Genomic DNA, 18,964 nt, shown 5'->3' on the forward strand with positions numbered 1-18,964 from the left:
GGATGTGTGCATGATTTCAAACATACGTTTTTCCCTGATTGACCTTGACAAAGTTTAACATGTTTTGCACTTTCTATGTGTTCTGCACTGTATAGCACACATGTGTGGAGGAAAAAATATTTTTCTCTAACATTATGCCTACCTTGAGGCGGTGTAAGTTTTGTATTCAAATCCTCATCTACCAATGTTAATATATAGGGATCTGTGGCAAAATTCATAAGTGGTTGCTTGGGAATACCCCTGTACTTCCAACATTAGGCCTCCTTCAAGCTAAATAGTGCATTAAACTACTTTGAGTTACATTAGGGCAAGTTTTGCATTGAAAAGTAAATCCCAATAAAACACTTTAGTGATGTGTACCAGATGCAAAGTGTTCATAAATGTCTGGCTCCCAGCTACAGTTTTGACTTAGGAGCCAATTACAATGTTGTTCAGAAAGGCTCTGAATGGGATTTGGTATTGCAGAATCCAATTTGGAATCCTTGTTTCCGAACAAATCATACACATTTCCCAACACCGATTACGATGCCCAAAAACCTATTGGTCTGTCCGAATCGGTTCAGAAAGGCTTTTGGACAGCCCGTGTCTTAAGGAGCTGAAATGTACAGCTCTATGGACACAGTTTCTGAACAAGCAATTACGATGACCGATTCGGACAGCCACTCGGATTCGGTCTGTCCGACACAAAACGGCTGCCAGAATCTGTCTTTGGGGGCCTGGTGCGGGCCTCGCTTCACCTGGAGGCGTCTGACCCTGTCCTGTCACAGTACCCAAGGAACCCCTTTTCTCAAACATGCACAATGTGGCTGGCACCATGTGGTGCCAGCCTCAAGGTGGAAGGTGTTCCTCAGCCACCCTTTTTCTCAATGGGAGCCTGTGTCCTTGTTCCGAACACAGGCTCTCTTTGAAGTCAATGCGAGTCCGAACAAACAATGTTGGGAAGCATCGTAATCAGTCACTTGGACTTGCAGGACCTGATTAGTTCAGAAATTATTCTGAGTCACGGTTTCTGAAAGAGCGATCACGATGACCGATTTGGACAACCGCTCCGATTCGGTCTGTTCAACACGAAACAGGCTGTCAGAATCTGTCTTTGGGGGCCCGGTGCGGGCCCTCTTCACCTGGAGGCATCTGATTGGGGACTGTTATGGTACCCAGGGGACCCCTCTTCGCAACCATGCGCAATGTGGCAGGCACCATGGGGTGCCTGCCGCTGGCTGCAAGGTTTTCTTCAACCACCCCTTTTTTCAATGGGAGCCAGTGTTCTCATTCCGAACACAGGCTCCCATTGAAGTCAATGCGAGTCCAAACGAGCAATGTTGGGAAGCATCGTAATCGGTCAATCATACTCGCACAAACCGATTCGTTCGGAAACGATTTTGAGACCGATTTGTTCGGAACAGTTTCCGAACAATATTGTAATCGGCCCCTTAGAGTGAATAGCTTGCATGAGGCTTCCACGTTCACATAATGGCAGCTATATAGGGGTCCCATTGTAAATTCGGGACCTAAACATGCTAATCCAAAGTTACAATTAAGAAAAAAATCAACAAAAGATGCACAACCCTGCCAAACGTCCCTGCCATTAATAATTGCTCATACCCAATTGCTCTCCAACTTTTCCCCCCACATTCCCTCTCTAGAGGAGATGTAACCACATGCAAATATGTTTTGGTCCAGTAGGAACAGATCAACCGGTACTACCACAGCAGGTTCTTGCTTTTCTAACAATCAAGAGACAATAAACTAGTATGGTTTCGTTCAATTGTCTTAATTATTAATAATGCACTAATTGAGAAACCTTGTCAGTCACAAGGAAAAGCAGGGCAAAGCAGGATTCAAAGGAGGGGTTTTGCCTCCGTTTTTTAACTAAAATGTTAAGGCATTTGAACAGGGCAACTCCAGAAAAAGGTGGCCAGGTGATTTAGGCTGAACAGATGACCGGCATTGGGACACAGAAGGCTTGAATCAAGTCCTGGATGTGGTGATATGGCAAGGCACAGGAAGATTTTCATTCGTACGTGTGGTTGCAAGGCATGAAATAATTACAAACTTCCGAGGGGATTAGGTAAGCATTCACATAGTACAGCCATACATTTTTGACAGCTTTCACTCTGCATTTTGAGGATGTAAGCATCAGTGTGAGAGGCTAGCCTGCTATATGAAGGTCCCTCATGTAAGTGGACAAACCTTATTGTGAGTTAATTATTTCTTACTAACATCACATTAAATAATATATTGTTAAGAAAAACACTACCCACCTCCAAGAAATCCCTCAACTCGAACAACCTTAGAAAGCTATCCAAAGGGCAGCTGTGGAGAGCAGCCTTCCGGCTTAGCCTTGAAGTAGTGTAAAGCAGCGTGTTTTTCCAGAATGCAATCTTACAGTGTAGATTAAATGAAAAGGAACCACACAAAGTATGTATAAAAATATATATTTATTATACAACACTCTCTAGTACGTCTAGTATGGAGATAGACACAAAGCACACAATACTATAGTAAAGACATCACAGTAAATAGCACTAGCACATGGTGGGCCCCAGGGGTGGGCCAAACCATATACAAAAAAAATGGTATAAGAACCACAACTTGAGTCAGGACAATGTCGAGAGGATGTAGAATTGCTGGGACCCCAAGGGACCAACCAAGGTGAGTAGATAGGGACCCCACGGAGACGGTGTGCAGTGTGAGAAACCAACTGCGTGCTGTGTGCAAGTCTGGTTGGAATTTTATTGATTAGGAGCCCTTCCCAGTGGCTCCAGAAGAAACCCTGTGGAAGACAGAAGGTTGGAGAGCCAACCCAACTCTGGATATCAGGGTACGCAAGTTACCTATCCCAAGGAAGGCCGGGTGCATAGGTGTGAAATGGCGCAGGAAACCGCTGTTGAACCCAATGGGGAACTTCAGGAAAGTGCTGCTGTGGAAGAAGAGAAAGAGTCAGTTGGAATCCAAATGTGGATTTTTAGAGAGGAGTACCTGAAAGCAGAGGAGACAGAGTCTATGTCATTCAGGAGTGACCAGGACACTTGGAAGACGAATGCCCTCTGATGTTGGGTACTTCAGGATAGAAGACGGTGACCTTGACTCTGCAGCTGTGAGGACCCGGCAAAGCTGAGGACAACCAGGACTCTTATGAGAGCTGTCCCATGAAGGGTGTCGAGTGCTGAGGGGTCGGGTCAGGCGGGAGCACTAACAATCCTTAGCAAATGCAACCCACGCAGGCAGTCAAGAAGATGCGCGGTTCGTACCAGCAAGGTCGAGGAGACTCACCACAACCAAGGGAGTCAGGGCAGGCCCAGCGCACTCAGGGGAGTCCAAGGAAAACAGCAATGACCCTCAATTGGACTCACAGGCTGGAAGCACAGGAGTCGTGAGAGGACCTCGAGCAGCTCACCAAAAGGAGCAGGCCACGGTGCCCACGAGGTGATGTGGCTGAAGATCTTGGTAGAAGTAGTTGCTGGAGGTTGGAGCTACTTGGAGCCCAATGAATTTTTTGCAGAGTTGCCATCAAGCATATGTACTTGAAAAAGTACACAGTGTACAGGGGTTTGGTAAATGCAGCCCCCAAGTGGATTCTAACCTCAGACTTGGTGAGAGGGCAGGTCTGGCCTCAGGAGATGTAGATAATCACCACCTGCGTTGTTGAGCCCTTTGGAGTCCCCATGAGCTCAGGATCAGCAGACCCATCAGAAGTGTTGATATGCTTGTGAATGCAGGAAAGCAACTCCTTCACTTTAAGGGAGATTATCTTCAAGTGTCTTGGATGCTCCACAGGTCCTGCACAGATCCAGTATGGTGCACAGGCACAGACAAGGCAGCCGACTGAAAGGGAGACAAAGTCAGGCCCAAACGAAGTCAAGTGAAGTCTAGAGTGCCCAGACGGTAAAAGTGCAGTGGCTTCAGTTCTGAATCTTGACCACGATGAATCTAGGGACCTACTCCCAGATAACCCCTTAAGTACCCTAGCGAAAGGGTTGGGAAGATTCAGGGGATCCTCACAGGGGAAGGTCTGTACTGCGGGTAGGTTACTCCCATGCCCTTTGTCCAGTTTTGCATCAGAGCTGGAGCCAACATCTCCCAGGACTGGTTTGACCAGAACTATGCACAGGGCCACCAAATGTGCTCCTCATGCAGACTTTATGGCTCTGGAAAGCGCATCCATCCTGCCCTAATATACTAAATACTGTCTGGGAGGAGCTCACACCTCCCTGTGACAGGATGCCTATTGTTCCGCCTTCCTCTGCTTGAGCTTGGCTCAGCAGCAAGAGGGCAGAAATGTGTCTCTGTTCGACAGCAACCATTTTGTGCTGCACCATTTATGGTGTGGGGGTATGATTCCAACATGTTTGATATCAAACATGATAGGATTCGTTGCAGCCATTTTGAAGATGGTCATTGTGCAGTCACATGATGCCCTCTATATAGTATATGGCTGCTTCACTGACATCCCGGAAGAATGGACTCCGTAGGCTCCAGCGGTGTCTTGCTATAGGGGTGACATAGATTTCAAGTGCAGTGACCCTTAGATATAGTAAACCTATATATTTAGTAAGTGATGCATGCACCAACTTACACAGGCTGCAATGGCAGGCCTGTAGTTCCATTTTTAATGGTCTCTCATGGGTGGCATAATACATGTTGCAGCCCATGGAAGACCTCTGGGGTCCCTGGATACATGGGTACCATATACTAGGAACTGACTAAGATACCCCAGTATCCAATCTGGGGTGTACCTAAGTACATAGCACAACAGTTTAGGAGAAAAGCAGAAAGGCTGGTGTCCTGATTAGCAGGGTCCCAGTCAGACTAGCCAAAAACCAGCTTAGCACCTGGTAAAACATGGGGATACACATGCAGAAGGATCCTACCTTCCTACAATCAGGAGGAACAGACAAAGTTCCCATAGATAGCATCCTGACCTTACAGATCATCCACTTAATAAACATACCTTTTACACTTTGTATATGACCCTTTAGCACTTTGTAAACTCTTTTAGTCTATTAGCGTCTTTGAAGTGCCTGGGTCTTGAAGAAATGCAGATTGTAATGATAGCATACTGTGAATTCCAATAGTTAGTAGGTCTGCTATTCCATGAAAGTCTTTGCTACTGCGTGCAATGTGGCATTCTGTGATCCCCTCTCCAACCTTAATAAGTACGCAGGGTGTGTGCCTCACTGTGCATAAGCTCTTTGCTTAAAGGAGAATTGGTAACACTTTTTTTGTTCAGTCTCAGGCTACTTCCCATATAATGCAAAGCTCTCCACTGCAAGTAACCTCATTTTGAATCAGGCATTTGATTTCTGATTGTCTACTGTCCTACAGTCCACATTGTGTTTCTGCTGTGTTTACGAGAGATGAAAGAAGATCTTTCTAGTAAAGTGCTCTCCTAACAGGAGAGAATTAGTCACACATATTGTGCCTCATCACGATGGCAGTGGGGCCGTCGGTGGCGGTCCCACCCCCATCAGTCATTGGAGGTCCGCCCGCAGCTTTACAATGGTGGATGGATGGGGGCGGGGGTGGGCAGTCAGAGAGATATTTTTCCCTCATATCTTTGTACTTACTATTCTAAGTATATAATAACGATATTTTTGATATTGATATTTTGGTCACAATATTTGGGTACAGGGATGTTTTGGGGGTTGCTATTTTGTCAGTGAACCAACTATGGGAGGCCGCTCAGGTAGGAGAACCAAATAATTAGCAGGACTTAATTGAGAGTGTCATCAAAGTCCTAAAGGCTGAAGAAAGGTTTCAATAGATTTGAAGTTATTGGACTCCTTGCCTTATATCGGCTGCCAGTAGAATTTATATGCTGACAACATAAGAAGGAACAACAAGCCCAGTGTATAGGTAAAGAAATGAAGACTCCATTTCAGAATGCTAAGGTGTTTAACCCTACAGCTTGGTGTAATATTTGCTAGAAGCATGAAGGGGAATCATTCAGCGCTGTAACTCAGCAAATAAATTGAGGTGCGTAAACGTAAAGCACGCCAAATGTTTCTTTTTTAAATTCTCAAATGTTTGCAATGGTATGTCATGAAAGGAAAAAAATAGTTTCAGAAAATATGCATATCAATTCCATTTCAGTTAGATGTTATGTAATATTCCTCAGTAAGATCAGTAGAAAGTACAGTCTTAAGACAGACTCAGCTAATGTGACCCGGCCATTTATGACAGTGACTATAAATAAGATAATAGCTATTTCTGGGCTATCTTTCTATAGTTTTCCTTCTTTCTGGGTACCCATGATATTCCTAGTCGGCCAAGATATTGGAAAGATGTCTGAATAGGTGAAGGTAGGCCATGGCATCACTGGTGTGTCACTTTTTTTGAAGTACCATTGGCACAGTGTGCCTACCCACATTTGCGAGGTCGAATAAAGTCACCCAGCTTGACTGTACATGCTCTTGTAAAAATAGGCACATTTCACACATTACTCTGCATCAAAGTGGCTTTCCATGGGGGATGTACGACATTACAACGCATGCTTTTACATCGCATGCTTTTACAACGCGAGTTTTACAACGCATACCATTACAACGCATAATGCTTTTAGGCGCTGGATAGTGAATTGTTTAATTTACTATTCCAACTCCAGTCCCCGTGGATAGTAGGGAAGGTGTTGGATAGTACATTAAACACATTCCCTATCCTAGAGCGTCCCCCAGCGCATTTCGTTGTAATGGTTTGCGTTGTAAAAGTTGCGTCGTAAAGGCACTGCGTGGTAAAAGTTGCGTTGTAAGTGATGTTCCCCTTCCATGGGTGTTGCTCTAGATGTTCCCATGCAACATCCATGATCTTCTGACCTTATGCACCTTCCCTTCATTCTCCTAGAGTGCCTACAAACAAGAATGCAGATCTTTTTTGAATCATACCAAATTTATTCTGACAGGACTACATGGAAACTTTCCATTTAACAGAAATGTTCACCTGTTTACCCATGGAATGAGGAGAGTTTTCCACCACTTGCCTTGTGTTGTGGCGCACATCTCTCTGACAGGCCTGTCCACAAGACTGCCTCTACGCATTCTTTGCTTATTTCTCGTCTAGTCTTTTTGACATCCGGCTACTTGAGATGACAACATAAGAAGGAACAACAAGCCCAGTGTATAGGTAAAGAAAAGAAGACTGCATTTCAGAATGCTAAGGTGTTTAACCCTGCAGCTTGGTGTAATATTTGCTAGAAGCATGAAGGGGAATCAGTCAGCGCTGTAACTCAGCAAATAAATTGAGGTGAGTATTAAACTTAAAGCACATAACTTAAGAAAATCTGTTTTCATACCACCGGTTTGTATGAAACTATTTGATCCCCACACACCAGAAAACCTTCCCCATTTGGGCAGCATCTGGACTCATGATTTCATTCATTTTCATGCATAAAAGAAAGTTGGTTTATTTAAATAGCTACCTCGATGATAAACCGCTTAATTGGCTGTGCTATGGATCCATTTCACCTAATTTGAGTCTAAAGCGCTCTCCCATCAAGGATTAGAGCTTGCAGAATCTTAATCAATGCAATTATCATAAACACGACTAGAAAACGTACAACTGATTGCAAAGCACTGCAGTTAGACAGACGTTTTCAGGACTGGTATTTGTAGAGTTAGAACTTGCAGGAGAATTCATGGACAAATCCAGGACTGAAAGTAGGGGTCTTTGTGTCCAGCTATGGGACACCTTTCATAACAAACGTTAGCAACAAAATTGCAATTTTTTTATTATTTTTTTATTTTTTATCGTTTCAGGGTAAAGGGCACAACACATCATAAATTAAACTTTACAACTTCTACAATAAAGTGAAAAAAGAAAAGAAACAGAAAAAACAATTAGGAATGCATCAATAATCAGTAAAAAGAAGACAAAGCAAACACAAAAAGAAAAAAACAAAAATAAAAACGAGTAAGAGAGCATATTAGGCATCATTATTCTCATCCTTCCACCTAGTTATTGGTTCCCAGATTTCCGCTCCCAATTTCCTTCCCTTTTTCCCCTTTCTCACATAAATCGCTTTTTCCAGGTTATATATCCTAAGTATTCTGGCTAGCCACTGTTGATATGTTTGCGGTAATAAATCAAGCCACGCTGAGGCAATACATAATCTTAATACAGCCATTGCGACAAAAATAAAATACACCCCTTCCCTCTGGGTTCCATCCACGTTCACACCTAACAGTATTATTGTGGGTGTCAGATTAACAAATATTCCTAACGAGTTTTGAAGAAAAGCCTCAATCCCTTTCAATATAGGAGCTAGTTGGGGACATGTTGCAAATACATGTATTATATCCGCCTGCAAACTTCCGCATCTTGGGCAGCTAATACCCGTTATTCCCCCCCATTGTGTAATTTTTGCCGGAGTGTAGTATAGCCGATATAATGTTTTATAATGTTGCGCCTGGAGGGTTGCGGAGCAAAGAACATTCTGACCCAACTCTAATGACAGCTTAAAACATTCTCTTTCGGTCCCCAGTTTCTCTGCCCAACTCGAACTCCATTTTTCTAAATCATCCTCTCTTGTTTCTGTTAACTCATAATAAAGCCTCTTAATAGTGCAATTTACTCCCTCCTGTACCACCTCCATTATGGCATTTTTTTCAAATCCCGCAGACCCCCCCGTTTTATTTATTAAAAAACTCTTAACTTGCAGGTACTTGAAAAAGTGCCTTGTATCCACTCCATATTTTACCTGGATCTCGGAAAACTGTAATGAGCCCTGTGGCCCCATAAGATCGCCAATCTTCGTGATTCCCTTTCTCACCCATATATTAAAGACTGTGTCCGAAAAAATGTCTTGTGGAAAGACTGGGTTGTTCGCCATTCTTGTATATCTGTTATTATTACCTAAACCATATCTCTTACTAAATGCCTTCCAAATGTTATATGCTGCCATAATTGGCTTAAAACGGGTTCTTTTATAGTAGCTTGAATCAAGATGTCTAAGCAGGACATTTTTAGCCTCTTCACCCAACAACAGACCATATATTGGCAATGTTCCTAGTTCATCCTCCCCTTCTGCCTCCGCTCTACCTAACAGTCCCACCATATATTGTAAAGCAGCGGCCCAATAATAAAATTTAAAATCTGGTAGTGCCCACCCCCCTCGTTCTCTCGGGAGTGCCATAAACCTTAATGCTCTCCTAGTCTTTCCTTTGGACCAGATGAATCTATTAATCATTGCTTCGATGTTCTTGAACCAGTTATTGCTAAAAAACAGCGGGATTGCCCTAAAATATACAAACATTTTGGTAATATCATCATTTTGATAATATTAGTTCGGCCAACTATCGATAAGTGCAGATTATGAAGCCTATCCAAATCCCTTCTAACTTTAGCTATGATGGGTATTATATTTAGTTCCACTACTTTCTCCAACTCTGAGGTAATTATAAGACCAAGATAAGTACCTGTCTGAACCACCCGTCGATCCTGGCATACTGTACTTTTATTCATCACGATCTGTGTTTTAGTGGTGTTTAGAGAATAGCCAGATACTTTACCAAAATGTTTAGCCTCCAATTCCACATGTATGATAGCCTACGTGGGGTTTGATGTAAGAACTGCCACATCATCGGCATATGCCAGTATCAATTGCAATTTTGAATGTACAAATAATTATTGTTTGATAAACGCTGTAACAAATACGGTCAATCTTGAAATAATGAATTAAAAGAGAAGACAATTCATATGTTATAAATAAATCAAGTGGGAAGTTATAGTTAAGATCTAGTTTCAACTGTAAGGTCTTGTTGTGGAAGGAAATTTAGGGGCAATTGGTCAAGGAGGGGGCCAAGAAAAAGGAACGGTCAAAAAAAGTGTGTTTTCAATGCTAATTCCCATTCTGATTTTAGACACGACTATAGGCCGAACTGCTTGACGGAATTACATGAAATTTTGCAGAAAGCTAGTTCTTGGTCTTGAAAGAGTGCTTTTTTGTATTTAATGTAAATCCACTCAGTAGTTTTAGAGATATTAGCCAAATTTCAGATTTATTTATATAGGGATGTGGGTCCTCCCAGAACACAACAGTGCTCATTCTGAAATCTGATCGGTTGCCATCAATTAAACCAGAAAGTTTTGCCAGACATCTTGGGACTTGGCTTTAGCTGAATCACAAAAAACATTAAGAAAAATGGTAGGGTAAAAATGCACTAGCCCTGGTGTACCTTAGGGACCCTGCCAGGGGAAAAAAAACATTTTGTTTTTAAAGTTTTGCTGCAAAATTGCAATGGATCTGCAAATCCACTGTAAAAATGAACAAAAGTAAGCACCAGCTCTTGTGCTTGCTTACTGTATAGCCCCTGGGAGAGCTAGATCATGGGGGCATAAAAAAGAAAAGGAGAGGAGTGCAAGAGGCCCACTACATGCAGCACTTATGAACCCCTGGGACCACTACCTCCTCGGACTTTACTTACATATGGGAGGGGACCCCGTGTACCCCCCCTCCATTGTACTCCTCAAGCTCGAGGACCACCACCTCCCTGGGGCTTTATTTAATTAATGGAGGGTGACCATGTGGGTCCCCGTCCAAGGCCTATTTGAAGCCCTGGGGACCACCACTGTTGTTTACTTCCTATATGATCTCTGAAGGAACTGTACATTTCAGATAACATAAACTGTGGGATTGGTGGCAGACTGGTTCTGTGCACCCCCACCGGGTCTGTATCAGCTAGCTCACAGTTCCAAGGAGAGAAAAGATTCTGGCAACCTAAAAACATGACAACCCCGATCACTCAGAAACTTGGAAACAATATTACTATGTCGCTCAGTCACTCGTGCTTGCTTAGTTTGTCTGAGAGATACATGGAATAAACATACTGGTCATTTTTCAAATAAGAATTTATTGAACAGTTGTTATTCCAGTGTATATAGTTGAGCTGCAACAACAATTAGACAGTAGCAGAGATATATAATTTGAAGAACTAAGAAAGTAAATGGATGGTATAGCTCTACCATCCTGCAATGATCATGAATACATACAAGTATATTAAACACATGACAGAAAGTGTGTATTCCTACAATGCCTCCCTACCTAGATGTACCTAAATGTATCTAGCATCTGTGTAGGTGTTATGCCAAGTATCCCTCTAGGATCTAGTCAACCCCATTACCTGAGAATGAGAGAATATGGGACCCCGTGCTGGTCTCCAGTTGGACAACCCATGAGGGATGTTAGACCACTGCGAGCTGGAGCGTCTGCATACAGGAACCTCAGTGACTCTGGTGAGTGTGTCAGCTGGAAAGTCTTGGTCTCCTCTGGCCTCTAAGCAAAAGGTGATGTATATATAACCATAGGTCTTCCCAGGAGTCCAACCTTGCTGTGTAACTGTGTCGGCCTAAAGGTTGACGTTGGGCCTGAATTTTATACAGAAATATTATACAGGAGAGTCCTGCTGTAACTCCAAGAAGCCTCATGCATAATGTATGAGATTCCAACTAGGGAAAAACCCGTGAGTCCAACTAGGGAAAAACCCGCGATCTGAATGCAGTGTCGTATCTAGGAAAAAGGTCAGTGCCTATGAACCATTATGTATGTAATGTAGGGAAGAATATAGGTGAAAGGTTGCAATGTTACCTGCAGCTGTATAGGGTGCCTATATGGAATATAACACCACCTCCTTGGGTGAAATGAAAATGAGTGTGGGGACTGCATGGACCCCCTTCCAGCCCATATATGGCCCCGGGGACCACCACCTTCCTGAGGCCAGCCCGTGGAAACAGATGGAGGGGGCCACCTTGGGGAGCCATTAATTCATTAATGCCTGTGGGGACCACCACCCCCTACTGGGGGCTCTCTATGTCCTGGGGTGCCCACCACAGGGACATAGCTGTTTGTTCTCGCTTTTTGTACAATGCAAAAAGTGGTTCCAATGAACAATTCTTTAACAGAAACATTACAATAACAAAGAGAATATTAACACAATAGAAAAACGTAGAATAGTTGGAATGCAGTGTTATTTAATCACACAGGACGTACATCAGTTTGTACCATTATTTGAACAATATCAAAACAATATAGTGCCCCAGGAGGGGAAAGGAGGAAACATGGGTAATACGGTGGGTATTGTGATTGGAGTGAGAATAAGAGGGTGACCAGAGAGAGTATTATGTCAATCATATAATTATTATATAGAGAACAAGGCTCATAACTCGAGCCGCTAAATTCAAGACGTTATCAAATAAAAAATGTGTAGCCATGTTTGAAAACAATATCACAGTGAATAATCGCTGTTGATCAACCTGGCAAATGATAAAAGTGTTGACGTTTTGACCCTTAACACACTGTAAACTGTTTATCCCTTATGCAAGGGTCTTCCTCAGGACAGGAGAGAAAGGGAAGGGGGGCACCTAGGGATAGAACATAAAAGACACCTTAGGACCGAGAAAACCAATACTAAATTAAAAGCTGGATATAGAAGGGGCCAAAGCCCCAGGAAATTACCATGCACTGGGGGCTGATGTGTAGGTGTGGGCGCGCAGGCTCCAGATTAGCGAGAGCGAAAGATAAACACTTGCAAGAGTAAGGTGCAAAATCTGAGGAACCCTCTCATAAGTGAAATTGCTTGGGAGTGGTAAAAAGAGTTAGAACTGATCAATTCACTTACTGAATCTGATTTCCAAATCTTTCAAAGTAAAACGAGCTGGATAACTCAGCTGCGCCTTGAAGTGTTAGCCTGAAATATATTATGTGAAAATGGACCCGCATTAGAAATGTTTTGGTTTGAAAACCGATCTCAACACTCCGTTTGGGAACAAATGTGTCTAGAAAAGATATGCGTATGTCAAAGCTTAACGCTGCTCACTAAAAAATGCTGAAATACGTCTCCGTCCAACAGAGGGGAACTGGAACTCTGGTGAACCTGCTTTTAAATAGAGAAGCACACCTGAGTCATGCACGAGGGTGACATGTTGGGACAGGAGCTCGATGCTTGTGCGGGGGCGCAGGTTATAGTTTGTGCTACTTACTCTAACTGCTGATTTCTGTGTTTTTTTAGTTTAAAACATTGATGATGTCCCTGACAAATTCACTTAACTATAAAGTTACTTTAACCTTTATTTATCTCAGTGAATATTAAGGTTTTAAAAATTGAATACTTTTTTAATTGAGGCACAACAGGATATGATTCTCAGTTTGGCAAATGTTTCTAAAAAATGGTCAAGTGAACGGATTAATATGGCAATACCTCAGTAGAAATTGTGTATGTCCGCAGTTCTTGTAACTCTTTTTTTGAGACATGCTACCAGCAATCTATTTTTAAGGTGTCATTAATCTCGCAAGATGCTTGAAGGACACTCGCAAGAGCGTAAAGTAAAGTGTGCATTATAAAACAAACTAGCACACTCATTGTATGATGTCATCAGCGATGAGATTATTGATGTAATACATGATGTTATAGAACATATAATGAGTTATGTCATATTTGAAGTCATAAGCAGCATATATGGCGAGGGCGAAGGTTAAAGATTTTGCTACTAACTAACTGCTGAATTTCTGTGTTTTTTTTGTTTAAAACATTGATGATGTCCCTGAGAGATTCACCTAACTATAAAGTTACTTTAACCTTTGTTGGCAATATTTCAGTAGAGATTGTGTATGTCCTCACTTCTTGGAAATATTATATTGAGACATGTTACCAGCAATCTATTTTTGAGGTGTTATTACTCTCGCAAGAGCCTTGTGAGATGCTTGGGGGAAACTCACAAGATCTTAGAGTTCTAAATTTCAATTTAATCCATTGTATACAGTTCTTATAAATCAGCCAATAGAACTTGTACAAGGATAAGACATAATCTTTTCTCTCCCTGTACAATGAAACTTGGGAGGAAGGGTCAGTCATTAAATTATCATGCGACTCTCGCGAGAGTTGCGCAGGATCATATGAGTCCCTCACTGCAGTCTTCAACCACAGGAGCTACTTAATGACTCTTGCGAGACTCCGCTGGGATCATAGAACGTTTTGAAAATTACCCAAAAGAAAAGGTCCTCCTATTTAGCAAGTGACTCTGCACCATACAAACTGCAGTTGGTCACAAACTAACTCACGTTCCTAACTGCCAAGAATCTACCAATTACATTTATATTTTTGCCTTTGTCCCATTTTGTCTCTTCTCTTGTAACTCCATGCTCCTCCTGAAGCTTACTCATACTGTTGTGCAATCCTTTGGCAAGTCATATCTCCATACTTCACTATGGTTTACCTCTGGATTTTGGGGCACAGCTTCATCCACTGGGCCAGAGAATATTACATTATTGTGGTATTGGCAAGAATCTTGTGATGTTTCAATATTCATTGCACTCTAGAATATCGTCCCATATGCTATGCAGGGCCTTTGGTTGGGATTGTGTTTTTGCCAATACCTGTGCCTGGGGTAGTCCTAGGAGAATGGGACCACCTACGAATCACTTCAGCATGATGTGCTCTTTGTGTTCAAGGCATCTATGTGGTCCTCTCCCTAGGTTAGGAAGGACCCCAAAATCATCACGTCCCTCACTGCTTGCTAATTTTCATTTTCGCTTTTGTTGGATAACTATATGCATTTTAGCATGTAATGGTAGAATTAATTATTGTTTAACTAAAGGCACTGTTTGCTATATTTTCATTTTTGTGAGATGGCTATATGTATTTTAGAATGCAAAGATATATTTTTTTTCTAAAGGTATGTGATATTTCTGTGTAAAACTTTTATTAATACACAACAACGGAGTCATACAAAACCCTGGAATAGGCTACTGCATCCATATTCCATTGATAAAGCAATGATACCTTTACATGCTACAAAGCATGTAACCAATTCACTAAAGTGAGCTTTAAAAATTATCAGTCAATGTGAGAGGTGATGATTTTTGGGGTACCCCTAACCTAGGGGGAGGACCAAGCAGGTGCCTTGAACACAAAGAGCATATCATGCTCAATGATTGTGGCGGTCCCATCCCAAAGCAAAGTTATTGGCAAACTACAATACTAACCAAAGGCTCAGCAAATCATTAAGGGGTGAGATTCTAGAGTTTAGTGAATATTATAGTATTACCTCTCAGCTGAGCCAGAGAGTCTGCCCCTTGAGGAATGTTTTGATATTGGATACTATAATATTCAGTGCACCCTAGAATATTGCCCCTTAATGCTTTGCAGGGCCCTTGGTTGAGAATGTATGTTTGGCCCATAACTGCCATTTAATACCTCTCTCTCAGATCATGGGTGTGCATGCTAGGGTGTGTGGAGAGAGACTGACCTTTAAACTGAGACCTCTCTCTTGGATAATGGGTGTGCATAGTATGCTGCATCCAGGGACTGTCTTCCCCACTAGCACCTCTCCCTCTGATGATGGGTGTGCATAGCAGGATGTGGGAAGAGTCTCAACTCTACCCAAAACGCTTAGCAAGCTGATTGGCATAAATAACCGACTCTGCTGAACACCATCTCCTTCCTACAGTAGCAAGTGTGCATGCCAGAGTGTATTTAAACATGACCAACTCCTTCCTACTATTCACGATCCTGTGGAAGTCTTGCGAGATCATAACATATTTATTTTTAAAGAATTAACATTCTAATCACAGTACTTATCTCTTACACACTTCCTCTCAAAAACAAGTACAACAATAAGCATTCCTACTAATAGAGTGTATTAAGAACTCATCAACTCCTCTTTAGTATTCATGATCCCACGAGAATACTAAAAAATCATAAAAATTAGTTACAAATAATATACATTTATTTTCTTCACAATAGTTAATAATTGGACCCCTCCTCTCAAAATCTAGGGGACAGCATGGCTTTCTGCTGCCTGCTTACATAGCTTTTTTTACTTCATTTCCACAACACCTCCAGTGTTTTACAGTAATGGTGGCTGTTGGACTTGGCCCTTTTGGCAGGTTCACCCCTAAAAGTTTTTGCCTTTTCTGTGACCTGATATTTGTAGTTTTTGGCCTCTGCGCACTTTAGCACTGTGGCCCAGTTTAAGTGTGTGCGCGCTCTGAATGTGTGTAGTGAGTTTGGCCTGCCCTCCCATAGGAATGCATGGGGGATATGTGTGTCCCTGGTAATCCCTGGTGTGAGAGGAGCACAGGGTCGAGTTTTGTATGTGCAAACTCGTGAGAGTAAATGCTGTGCAATGGTGTGTACAGATTTATTGTGACTGGTGGAGAAGTGCCACTTTTAGAAGTTGGCATTTCTGTGTGCTGTGTGTCTGCCTGCCTGATGTGGAGTGCATGTCTGGCTTGTGATTGACAGGTGCTGGATAGTGTGGGTGGCTCCAGGAGCAAGGATGAGTCTGCCGGCAGGAAGCAGGTCGTCCCGCGTGCAGCTGCAGAGGACCCCATAGAGAGCAGACCCAAGGAACCTGCAATGTCCCGGTGAATGGGGACTGAATTAGGCAGCCTTGGTGGTGCCAAAGGAGGCTCTGAGAGCACGGCCGGGGTCCAGTGTTTACCTCCACAACGTGGAGGGCCAGTGCCCTTTTTTCATTGGGGGCAAAGCGTTACAGAATACCAGAGTGGGACTCCAGAAGGCACGTTAAATGCCTGCCCCCATTGCTTGTGGGCATTGTTTTGGGCACCAGAGGCACATGGAGTGCCAGGACTACTGGTGCATTCCCACAGCTGCTCTGAGAGGCGCAGATAGCTGCAACATTTGGACCCATTTATTCTGTTAGAAACCCAGGGGGGGTCAGAGGGTGCCAGTACCCACCTTTGTTTTCACAGCTGCCCAGCAATTAGTGGGCAGCTGCCATGTTTAGGCTTGAGCAATTGTGCCTTTTGCATTTGCTGCATTGGCAAGCTTACGCCCTGACTGTTTCTGTTAGAATCCCAGTGGGGGTCAGAGGGTGCCAGTACCCACCTTTGTTTTCACAGCTGCCCAGCAATTAGTGGGCTGCTTTTCTAAATATTCTGACTGTGGCCCGATTGGCCCAGTCATGTGTATATAATCCCCTGTAAATATTGCTCAGTGCCAGTTGGCACAGTGTACATTGCATGATTAATATTCTACTGTGTTTCTTATAATACAAAGGCTATTTTTATACATAACCTTGTGTGGAGTTCCTTTTATGGTGCGCCTAGTGTGTTGTTGCTGTGTGTTGAGCAAATGCTTTACACATTGCCTTCGGGATAAGCTTGGCTGCTCGTGCCAAGCTACCAAGGGGGTGAGCAGGGGCTATCTTTGGCGTGTAACTCCCTTGCCCTGACCAGAGTGGTAGTCTCTGCCTGGCTTTGGCGCAAGCCTTAGCCAACCAGAGATCCCATTTCTAACAGTGGCCGTTTAACTTTTAACATATAAACAGCAAGCCAATCAAAACGTGCGTTCTCGTGGGACTCGCGGGAGCCTTTCACTCCTGTGAGAGCATGGAGGCTCACTGAAAAAATGGGCCTCTCAACCAATCACAGAGCTCCATTTCTGATTTCACATTCTCACAGAACGACCATGGGACTTTCGCAAAGCTGATGGACAATATATACAGTTCAGCGGTTTTTACTACAATTTGCTATAAAGAAGTCTATGAAAAATACATGGAGATTTTTCATTTTGAGACCCTCCTTTTGTCTAGGCCCCAGCTTGACAGATAACTCTGAAACTTTTTATGAAGGAGCTGAGGTAGATCAACATTTTGGGAATGTGTTGTGAAGATTCCTCAGACAGGGCCAAAGTTATCAGCAAACCCCAAACATATATATATATGTATAAAATATTACCTACTGGCAGTCGCCAGTAGGTAGTTATAGTTAGGAACTAGTTTCCATAGGAAATCCGCAACATTCTCTTTAGAATAACTTTGGCGCTGGTTGACAAATAGACGCGGAATTCTCCAACAAGATGGTCTGCTCCACTCCGCTCCTTCCCTGAAAGTTTTGGGGTGATTCGTGAAGCCGTGGGCCGAGAAAAAAGGGGGGTCCCAAAACGTGTTCTCCCCATAAAATTTTCCATACGGACCTTTAACCCCTTTGGTGCTCATGACGGAGTAGTTTCGTCATGAGCGTCGGTTGGGCTGTGCTAATGACGGAACCACTCCGTCATGGCCCCGCCCGCTTAATAGAACCTTCAGCACAGCGCAAAAATTTGCGCCGCGCTGAAGGGGTTAAGTGAGGCTACAGCCCAAACTGCTGAACGGAATTACACCAAATTTGGCAAAAAGGTAGAGTTTGGTTCGCAGATTACGCTTTTTGTTAAATGGTGTAAATACGTTCAGTAGTTCCTGAGAAAATCAAAAATAAAATCATAGATAAATCTATAGACGAAGTACGGTGCGCGTATGGTACGAGTACCCTCCCGTGCACGAGCTGAATGCTAATTGGCCGTCAACACTCCAAACCAGGAAGAGTTGGCAGCCATCTTGTGCCTCGGTAGCACCACATCCCTATGAGGGTCTCCACGTTTTCCCAACACACCGCTCCCCATTCCCAATGTACCTTTATTTTATTTCTGTATACATTGTCGTCTAACATTTTCACTTCTTTGTCCTTACCCAGCCCTGATGAGTCACAGCCTCTACACGCTGTGACAAAACATGTGTTGGCTTTATTATTTATCACAAACAAATTTTACTTGGATGTACTGACCATTCATTATGCCATTAAAATCCTTGATATCAAACCAGACGAATCCTTTTTTTTAATCTTATTTGACACCATTGCTTAATTAAGATCCCCACCAGGGTACCACCCAGTTTTTTTCGTGTGCACAGGACTCCTTTTGTATACTTTGGAACAGGAGATATGTCTCCCTACCTTTGCAGGGGCTGGTTTTTCGTTGGGTTTGTTCCCCTGACCTGAATGCACCGAACTTTTACGTTTGTAGTTACAATCTTAATCTAAGGAACACGCTGAGCGCCAGGACTTCCTTACACCCATTCAAACCCATTCTCCCACGTTGAATAGTACCCACGTTGAATAGTGGGATCATCTTGCCTGGTGTCAATTCATTGCATAGTGTCCTCTATAAACAAACAAAAAACTCAAGTATAATATTTA

General features: G+C 43.0%; 1 protein-coding gene across 1 annotated transcript in view; it reads right to left on the reverse strand.

The window, feature by feature from the left end:
- Window positions 1-18,964, reverse strand: part of SNTG2 (syntrophin gamma 2) — a 1,262,328-nt gene that overhangs the window by 541,685 nt on the left and 701,679 nt on the right. The window lies entirely within an intron of this gene.

The sequence above is a fragment of the Lissotriton helveticus genome, chromosome 6 (assembly GCF_964261635.1).
Source record: "Lissotriton helveticus chromosome 6, aLisHel1.1, whole genome shotgun sequence".
NCBI classification, from domain to species: Eukaryota; Metazoa; Chordata; class Amphibia; order Caudata; family Salamandridae; genus Lissotriton; species Lissotriton helveticus.